Here is an 11283-nt window from a genome sequence, read left to right as displayed (position 1 = left end):
GTATATCATATGCGGTTAAACGGTGAGGCCAGTTACAACTGCATTAAAACCTCCGATGTATACCTGAATATAGCGGGAGGACGCCCGCATAATTTGACGAACCTTCAAGTGCACCTACTTATGAGGGACCATATAATACCAATTCGACATGACGAGAATTCAGAGCCAAATCGATATCACATGGCAACTATATTTGGTTCTAATGAAATGAAGGATCAACGAACATGAAGACATGCTCATCAATCACAGATACATGGAATTCTGTATCGTCGCAACCGATAATACGTACAACCTTCGATTGGAATGAATTAATCAAAAAAATTGGACGAAAATAGTTTAGACATTCAGAAAACTGACAATTAGGTAAAACTGTAAAACCTGCTTTAAATAGAAACCACATTAATCAAAAAAGGTCATGCATTGTAATACGATTAGTTACGAAAGTAGCCTAACCTTTGGACCATTTTGAATTTTAACTTATCGAGATATCGTTCGCGGGTAAACGGCGGGACTAACTACCACCGCCTTGACAACCGCAGCCTATGCCCGAACAAATCAGGAAGGCGCGTGCATGGATTAACGAGATTCCCACTGTCCTTATCTAAAATTTTACGCAATACTGCCGCGACGGAACCGAACAGGCGCTCGGAGACCCGTACGTGAACCGTCCCCGATACTTACGCAGGAAAGACCAGCTCGGAGCTTTAACAAGCACCAGAGCCATAGACAGATAGTCTACATTTCAAAATGTCCATATACTTACGCAGGAAAGACCAGCTCAGCAGATCGCGTTCGGATCCGTTCAGAGAAGGATCGAGATGCCGAGCGCGGGTAAACGGCGGGACTAACTACCACCGCCTTGACAACCGCAGCCTATGCCCGAACATATCAGGAAGGCGCGTGCATGGATTAACGAGATTCCCACTGTCCTTATCTAAAATTTTACGCAATACTGCCGCGACGGAACCGAACAGGCGCTCGGAGACCCGTACGTGAACCGTTCCCGATACTTACGCAGGAAAGACCAGCTCGGAGCTTTAACAAGCACCAGAGCCATAGACAGATAGTCTACATTTCAAAATGTCCATATACTTACGCAGGAAAGACCAGCTCAGCAGATCGCGTTCGGATCCGTTCAGAGAAGGATCGAGATGCCGAGCGCGGGTAAACGGCGGGACTAACTACCACCAACTTGACAACCGCAGCCTATGCCCGAACATATCAGGAAGGCGCGTGCATGGATTAACGAGATTCCCACTGTCCTTATCTAAAATTTTACGCAATACGGCCGCGACGGAACCGAACAGGCGCTCGGAGACCCGTACGTGAACCGTCCCCGATACTTACGCAGGAAAGACCAGCTCGGAGCTTTAACAAGCACCAGAGCCATAGACAGATAGTCTACATTTCAAAATGTCCATATACTTACGCAGGAAAGACCAGCTCAGACCTTTAACAAGCACCAGAGCCATAGACTCATGGTCTACATTTCAAAATGTCCCTAACTAAGATCGCGTTCGGATCCGTTCAGAGAAGGATCGAGATGCCGAGCGCGGGTAAACGGCGGGACTAACTACCACCACCTTGACAACCGCAGCCTATGCCCGAACATATCAGGAAGGCGCGTGCATGGATTAACGAGATTCCCACTGTCCTTATCTAAAATTTTACGCAATACGGCCGCGACGGAACCGAACAGGCGCTCGGAGACCCGTACGTGAACCGTCCCCGATACTTACGCAGGAAAGACCAGCTCGGAGCTTTAACAAGCACCAGAGCCATAGACAGATAGTCTACATTTCAAAATGTCCATATACTTACGCAGGAAAGACCAGCTCAGCAGATCGCGTTCGGATCCGTTCAGAGAAGGATCGAGATGCCGAGCGCGGGTAAACGGCGGGACTAACTACCACCACCTTGACAACCGCAGCCTATGCCCGAACATATCAGGAAGGCGCGTGCATGGATTAACGAGATTCCCACTGTCCTTATCTAAAATTTTACGCAATACGGCCGCGACGGAACCGAACAGGCGCTCGGAGACCCGTACGTGAACCGTCCCCGATACTTACGCAGGAAAGACCAGCTCGGAGCTTTAACAAGCACCAGAGCCATAGACAGATAGTCTACATTTCAAAATGTCCATATACTTACGCAGGAAAGACCAGCTCAGACCTTTAACAAGCACCAGAGCCATAGACTCATGGTCTACATTTCAAAATGTCCCTAACTAAGATCGCGTTCGGATCCGTTCAGAGAAGGATCGAGATGCCGAGCGCGGGTAAACGGCGGGACTAACTACCACCACCTTGACAACCGCAGCCTATGCCCGAACATATCAGGAAGGCGCGTGCATGGATTAACGAGATTCCCACTGTCCTTATCTAAAATTTTACGTAATACGGCCGCGACGGAACCGAACAGGCGCTCGGAGACCCGTACGTGAACCGTCCCCGATACTTACGCAGGAAAGACCAGCTCGGAGCTTTAACAAGCACCAGAGCCATAGACAGATAGTCTACATTTCAAAATGTCCATATACTTACGCAGGAAAGACCAGCTCAGACCTTTAACAAGCACCTGAGCCATAGACTCATGGTCTACATTTCAAAATGTCCCTAACTAAGATCGCGTTCGGATCCGTTCAGAGAAGGATCGAGATGCCGAGCGCGGGTAAACGGCGGGACTAACTACCACCACCTTGACAACCGCAGCCTATGCCCGAACATATCAGGAAGGCGCGTGCATGGATTAACGAGATTCCCACTGTCCTTATCTAAAATTTTACGCAATACGGCCGCGACGGAACCGAACAGGCGCTCGGAGACCCGTACGTGAACCGTCCCCGATACTTACGCAGGAAAGACCAGCTCGGAGCTTTAACAAGCACCAGAGCCATAGACAGATAGTCTACATTTCAAAATGTCCATATACTTACGTAGGAAAGACCAGCTCAGACCTTTAACAAGCACCAGAGCCATAGACTCATGGTCTACAATTCAAAATGTCCCTAACTAAGATCGCGTTCGGATCCGTTCAGAGAAGGATCGAGATGCCGAGCGCGGGTAAACGGCGGGACTAACTACCACCACCTTGACAACCGCAGCCTATGCCCGAACATATCAGGAAGGCGCGTGCATGGATTAACGAGATTCCCACTGTCCTTATCTAAAATTTTACGCAATACTGCCGCGACGGAACCGAACAGGCGCTCGGAGACCCGTACGTGAACCGTTCCCGATACTTACGCAGGAAAGACCAGCTCGGAGCTTTAACAAGCACCAGAGCCATAGACAGATAGTCTACATTTCAAAATGTCCATATACTTACGCAGGAAAGACCAGCTCAGACCTTTAACAAGCACCAGAGCCATAGACTCATGGTCTACATTTCAAAATGTCCCTAACTAAGATCGCGTTCGGATCCGTTCAGAGAAGGATCGAGATGCCGAGCGCGGGTAAACGGCGGGACTAACTACCACCACCTTGACAACCGCAGCCTATGCCCGAACATATCAGGAAGGCGCGTGCATGGATTAACGAGATTCCCACTGTCCTTATCTAAAATTTTACGCAATACGGCCGCGACGGAACCGAACAGGCGCTCGGAGACCCGTACGTGAACCGTCCCCGATACTTACGCAGGAAAGACCAGCTCGGAGCTTTAACAAGCACCAGAGCCATAGACAGATAGTCTACATTTCAAAATGTCCATATACTTACGTAGGAAAGACCAGCTCAGACCTTTAACAAGCACCAGAGCCATAGACTCATGGTCTACAATTCAAAATGTCCCTAACTAAGATCGCGTTCGGATCCGTTCAGAGAAGGATCGAGATGCCGAGCGCGGGTAAACGGCGGGACTAACTACCACCACCTTGACAACCGCAGCCTATGCCCGAACATATCAGGAAGGCGCGTGCATGGATTAACGAGATTCCCACTGTCCTTATCTAAAATTTTACGCAATACGGCCGCGACGGAACCGAACAGGCGCTCGGAGACCCGTACGTGAACCGTCCCCGATACTTACGCAGGAAAGACCAGCTCGGAGCTTTAACAAGCACCAGAGCCATAGACAGATAGTCTACATTTCAAAATGTCCATATACTTACGTAGGAAAGACCAGCTCAGACCTTTAACAAGCACCAGAGCCATAGACTCATGGTCTACAATTCAAAATGTCCCTAACTAAGATCGCGTTCGGATCCGTTCAGAGAAGGATCGAGATGCCGAGCGCGGGTAAACGGCGGGACTAACTACCACCACCTTGACAACCGCAGCCTATGCCCGAACATATCAGGAAGGCGCGTGCATGGATTAACGAGATTCCCACTGTCCTTATCTAAAATTTTACGTAATACGGCCGCGACGGAACCGAACAGGCGCTCGGAGACCCGTACGTGAACCGTCCCCGATACTTACGCAGGAAAGACCAGCTCGGAGCTTTAACAAGCACCAGAGCCATAGACAGATAGTCTACATTTCAAAATGTCCATATACTTACGCAGGAAAGACCAGCTCAGCAGATCGCGTTCGGATCCGTTCAGAGAAGGATCGAGATGCCGAGCGCGGGTAAACGGCGGGACTAACTACCACCAACTTGACAACCGCAGCCTATGCCCGAACATATCAGGAAGGCGCGTGCATGGATTAACGAGATTCCCACTGTCCTTATCTAAAATTTTACGCAATACGGCCGCGACGGAACCGAACAGGCGCTCGGAGACCCGTACGTGAACCGTCCCCGATACTTACGCAGGAAAGACCAGCTCGGAGCTTTAACAAGCACCAGAGCCATAGACAGATAGTCTACATTTCAAAATGTCCATATACTTACGCAGGAAAGACCAGCTCAGACCTTTAACAAGCACCAGAGCCATAGACTCATGGTCTACATTTCAAAATGTCCCTAACTAAGATCGCGTTCGGATCCGTTCAGAGAAGGATCGAGATGCCGAGCGCGGGTAAACGGCGGGACTAACTACCACCACCTTGACAACCGCAGCCTATGCCCGAACATATCAGGAAGGCGCGTGCATGGATTAACGAGATTCCCACTGTCCTTATCTAAAATTTTACGCAATACGGCCGCGACGGAACCGAACAGGCGCTCGGAGACCCGTACGTGAACCGTCCCCGATACTTACGCAGGAAAGACCAGCTCGGAGCTTTAACAAGCACCAGAGCCATAGACAGATAGTCTACATTTCAAAATGTCCATATACTTACGCAGGAAAGACCAGCTCAGCAGATCGCGTTCGGATCCGTTCAGAGAAGGATCGAGATGCCGAGCGCGGGTAAACGGCGGGACTAACTACCACCACCTTGACAACCGCAGCCTATGCCCGAACATATCAGGAAGGCGCGTGCATGGATTAACGAGATTCCCACTGTCCTTATCTAAAATTTTACGCAATACGGCCGCGACGGAACCGAACAGGCGCTCGGAGACCCGTACGTGAACCGTCCCCGATACTTACGCAGGAAAGACCAGCTCGGAGCTTTAACAAGCACCAGAGCCATAGACAGATAGTCTACATTTCAAAATGTCCATATACTTACGTAGGAAAGACCAGCTCAGACCTTTAACAAGCACCAGAGCCATAGACTCATGGTCTACAATTCAAAATGTCCCTAACTAAGATCGCGTTCGGATCCGTTCAGAGAAGGATCGAGATGCCGAGCGCGGGTAAACGGCGGGACTAACTACCACCACCTTGACAACCGCAGCCTATGCCCGAACATATCAGGAAGGCGCGTGCATGGATTAACGAGATTCCCACTGTCCTTATCTAAAATTTTACGCAATACGGCCGCGACGGAACCGAACAGGCGCTCGGAGACCCGTACGTGAACCGTCCCCGATACTTACGCAGGAAAGACCAGCTCGGAGCTTTAACAAGCACCAGAGCCATAGACAGATAGTCTACATTTCAAAATGTCCATATACTTACGCAGGAAAGACCAGCTCAGCAGATCGCGTTCGGATCCGTTCAGAGAAGGATCGAGATGCCGAGCGCGGGTAAACGGCGGGACTAACTACCACCACCTTGACAACCGCAGCCTATGCCCGAACATATCAGGAAGGCGCGTGCATGGATTAACGAGATTCCCACTGTCCTTATCTAAAATTTTACGCAATACGGCCGCGACGGAACCGAACAGGCGCTCGGAGACCCGTACGTGAACCGTCCCCGATACTTACGCAGGAAAGACCAGCTCGGAGCTTTAACAAGCACCAGAGCCATAGACAGATAGTCTACATTTCAAAATGTCCATATACTTACGCAGGAAAGACCAGCTCAGACCTTTAACAAGCACCAGAGCCATAGACTCATGGTCTACATTTCAAAATGTCCCTAACTAAGATCGCGTTCGGATCCGTTCAGAGAAGGATCGAGATGCCGAGCGCGGGTAAACGGCGGGACTAACTACCACCACCTTGACAACCGCAGCCTATGCCCGAACATATCAGGAAGGCGCGTGCATGGATTAACGAGATTCCCACTGTCCTTATCTAAAATTTTACGTAATACGGCCGCGACGGAACCGAACAGGCGCTCGGAGACCCGTACGTGAACCGTCCCCGATACTTACGCAGGAAAGACCAGCTCGGAGCTTTAACAAGCACCAGAGCCATAGACAGATAGTCTACATTTCAAAATGTCCATATACTTACGCAGGAAAGACCAGCTCAGACCTTTAACAAGCACCAGAGCCATAGACTCATGGTCTACATTTCAAAATGTCCCTAACTAAGATCGCGTTCGGATCCGTTCAGAGAAGGATCGAGATGCCGAGCGCGGGTAAACGGCGGGACTAACTACCACCACCTTGACAACCGCAGCCTATGCCCGAACATATCAGGAAGGCGCGTGCATGGATTAACGAGATTCCCACTGTCCTTATCTAAAATTTTACGCAATACGGCCGCGACGGAACCGAACAGGCGCTCGGAGACCCGTACGTGAACCGTCCCCGATACTTACGCAGGAAAGACCAGCTCGGAGCTTTAACAAGCACCAGAGCCATAGACAGATAGTCTACATTTCAAAATGTCCATATACTTACGTAGGAAAGACCAGCTCAGACCTTTAACAAGCACCAGAGCCATAGACTCATGGTCTACAATTCAAAATGTCCCTAACTAAGATCGCGTTCGGATCCGTTCAGAGAAGGATCGAGATGCCGAGCGCGGGTAAACGGCGGGACTAACTACCACCACCTTGACAACCGCAGCCTATGCCCGAACATATCAGGAAGGCGCGTGCATGGATTAACGAGATTCCCACTGTCCTTATCTAAAATTTTACGCAATACTGCCGCGACGGAACCGAACAGGCGCTCGGAGACCCGTACGTGAACCGTTCCCGATACTTACGCAGGAAAGACCAGCTCGGAGCTTTAACAAGCACCAGAGCCATAGACAGATAGTCTACATTTCAAAATGTCCATATACTTACGCAGGAAAGACCAGCTCAGACCTTTAACAAGCACCAGAGCCATAGACTCATGGTCTACATTTCAAAATGTCCCTAACTAAGATCGCGTTCGGATCCGTTCAGAGAAGGATCGAGATGCCGAGCGCGGGTAAACGGCGGGACTAACTACCACCACCTTGACAACCGCAGCCTATGCCCGAACATATCAGGAAGGCGCGTGCATGGATTAACGAGATTCCCACTGTCCTTATCTAAAATTTTACGCAATACGGCCGCGACGGAACCGAACAGGCGCTCGGAGACCCGTACGTGAACCGTCCCCGATACTTACGCAGGAAAGACCAGCTCGGAGCTTTAACAAGCACCAGAGCCATAGACAGATAGTCTACATTTCAAAATGTCCATATACTTACGTAGGAAAGACCAGCTCAGACCTTTAACAAGCACCAGAGCCATAGACTCATGGTCTACAATTCAAAATGTCCCTAACTAAGATCGCGTTCGGATCCGTTCAGAGAAGGATCGAGATGCCGAGCGCGGGTAAACGGCGGGACTAACTACCACCACCTTGACAACCGCAGCCTATGCCCGAACATATCAGGAAGGCGCGTGCATGGATTAACGAGATTCCCACTGTCCTTATCTAAAATTTTACGCAATACTGCCACGACGGAACCGAACAGGCGCTCGGAGACCCGTACGTGAACCGTTCCCGATACTTACGCAGGAAAGACCAGCTCGGAGCTTTAACAAGCACCAGAGCCATAGACAGATAGTCTACATTTCAAAATGTCCATATACTTACGCAGGAAAGACCAGCTCAGACCTTTAACAAGCACCAGAGCCATAGACTCATGGTCTACATTTCAAAATGTCCCTAACTAAGATCGCGTTCGGATCCGTTCAGAGAAGGATCGAGATGCCGAGCGCGGGTAAACGGCGGGACTAACTACCACCACCTTGACAACCGCAGCCTATGCCCGAACATATCAGGAAGGCGCGTGCATGGATTAACGAGATTCCCACTGTCCTTATCTAAAATTTTACGTAATACGGCCGCGACGGAACCGAACAGGCGCTCGGAGACCCGTACGTGAACCGTCCCCGATACTTACGCAGGAAAGACCAGCTCGGAGCTTTAACAAGCACCAGAGCCATAGACAGATAGTCTACATTTCAAAATGTCCATATACTTACGCAGGAAAGACCAGCTCAGACCTTTAACAAGCACCAGAGCCATAGACTCATGGTCTACATTTCAAAATGTCCCTAACTAAGATCGCGTTCGGATCCGTTCAGAGAAGGATCGAGATGCCGAGCGCGGGTAAACGGCGGGACTAACTACCACCACCTTGACAACCGCAGCCTATGCCCGAACATATCAGGAAGGCGCGTGCATGGATTAACGAGATTCCCACTGTCCTTATCTAAAATTTTACGCAATACTGCCGCGACGGAACCGAACAGGCGCTCGGAGACCCGTACGTGAACCGTCCCCGATACTTACGCAGGAAAGACCAGCTCGGAGCTTTAACAAGCACCAGAGCCATAGACAGATAGTCTACATTTCAAAATGTCCATATACTTACGCAGGAAAGACCAGCTCAGACCTTTAACAAGCACCAGAGCCATAGACTCATGGTCTACATTTCAAAATGTCCCTAACTAAGATCGCGTTCGGATCCGTTCAGAGAAGGATCGAGATGCCGAGCGCGGGTAAACGGCGGGACTAACTACCACCACCTTGACAACCGCAGCCTATGCCCGAACATATCAGGAAGGCGCGTGCATGGATTAACGAGATTCCCACTGTCCTTATCTAAAATTTTACGCAATACGGCCGCGACGGAACCGAACAGGCGCTCGGAGACCCGTACGTGAACCGTCCCCGATACTTACGCAGGAAAGACCAGCTCGGAGCTTTAACAAGCACCAGAGCCATAGACAGATAGTCTACATTTCAAAATGTCCATATACTTACGCAGGAAAGACCAGCTCAGACCTTTAACAAGCACCAGAGCCATAGACTCATGGTCTACAATTCAAAATGTCCCTAACTAAGATCGCGTTCGGATCCGTTCAGAGAAGGATCGAGATGCCGAGCGCGGGTAAACGGCGGGACTAACTACCACCACCTTGACAACCGCAGCCTATGCCCGAACATATCAGGAAGGCGCGTGCATGGATTAACGAGATTCCCACTGTCCTTATCTAAAATTTTACGCAATACTGCCGCGACGGAACCGAACAGGCGCTCGGAGACCCGTACGTGAACCGTTCCCGATACTTACGCAGGAAAGACCAGCTCGGAGCTTTAACAAGCACCAGAGCCATAGACAGATAGTCTACATTTCAAAATGTCCATATACTTACGCAGGAAAGACCAGCTCAGACCTTTAACAAGCACCAGAGCCATAGACTCATGGTCTACATTTCAAAATGTCCCTAACTAAGATCGCGTTCGGATCCGTTCAGAGAAGGATCGAGATGCCGAGCGCGGGTAAACGGCGGGACTAACTACCACCACCTTGACAACCGCAGCCTATGCCCGAACATATCAGGAAGGCGCGTGCATGGATTAACGAGATTCCCACTGTCCTTATCTAAAATTTTACGTAATACGGCCGCGACGGAACCGAACAGGCGCTCGGAGACCCGTACGTGAACCGTCCCCGATACTTACGCAGGAAAGACCAGCTCGGAGCTTTAACAAGCACCAGAGCCATAGACAGATAGTCTACATTTCAAAATGTCCATATACTTACGCAGGAAAGACCAGCTCAGACCTTTAACAAGCACCTGAGCCATAGACTCATGGTCTACATTTCAAAATGTCCCTAACTAAGATCGCGTTCGGATCCGTTCAGAGAAGGATCGAGATGCCGAGCGCGGGTAAACGGCGGGACTAACTACCACCACCTTGACAACCGCAGCCTATGCCCGAACATATCAGGAAGGCGCGTGCATGGATTAACGAGATTCCCACTGTCCTTATCTAAAATTTTACGCAATACTGCCGCGACGGAACCGAACAGGCGCTCGGAGACCCGTACGTGAACCGTCCCCGATACTTACGCAGGAAAGACCAGCTCGGAGCTTTAACAAGCACCAGAGCCATAGACAGATAGTCTACATTTCAAAATGTCCATATACTTACGCAGGAAAGACCAGCTCAGCAGATCGCGTTCGGATCCGTTCAGAGAAGGATCGAGATGCCGAGCGCGGGTAAACGGCGGGACTAACTACCACCACCTTGACAACCGCAGCCTATGCCCGAACATATCAGGAAGGCGCGTGCATGGATTAACGAGATTCCCACTGTCCTTATCTAAAATTTTACGCAATACTGCCGCGACGGAACCGAACAGGCGCTCGGAGACCCGTACGTGAACCGTCCCCGATACTTACGCAGGAAAGACCAGCTCGGAGTTTTAACAAGCACCAGAGCCATAGACAGATAGTCTACATTTCAAAATGTCCATATACTTACGCAGGAAAGACCAGCTCAGCAGATCGCGTTCGCATCCGTTCAGAGAAGGATCGAGATGCCGAGCGCGGGTAAACGGCGGGACTAACTACCACCGCCTTGACAACCGCAGCCTATGCCCGAACATATCAGGAAGGCGCGTGCATGGATTAACGAGATTCCTACTGCCCCCCTAACTTCTCTCCGCTTGGGGAGTAGGACTTGCTAGGACTACTGTTTCAGCGATAGTCCTAATCATAGAGAAAGACAAATAATGCTCATCTTGTAGTGTGGAAAATTGGCAAACTCATAGTAGCAATGGTCCCAGGGTGCTTTGTCCATTCCACCACTCGGACACGGCCAGTTCCGTCAA

This window comes from Rhynchophorus ferrugineus, unplaced genomic scaffold (genome assembly GCF_030347505.1).
Source record: "Rhynchophorus ferrugineus isolate W39M unplaced genomic scaffold, kcgeb_rfMv2 rfM512, whole genome shotgun sequence".
Classification (NCBI taxonomy): Eukaryota; Metazoa; Arthropoda; class Insecta; order Coleoptera; family Curculionidae; genus Rhynchophorus; species Rhynchophorus ferrugineus.
This window is presented reverse-complemented; position numbering follows the sequence as displayed.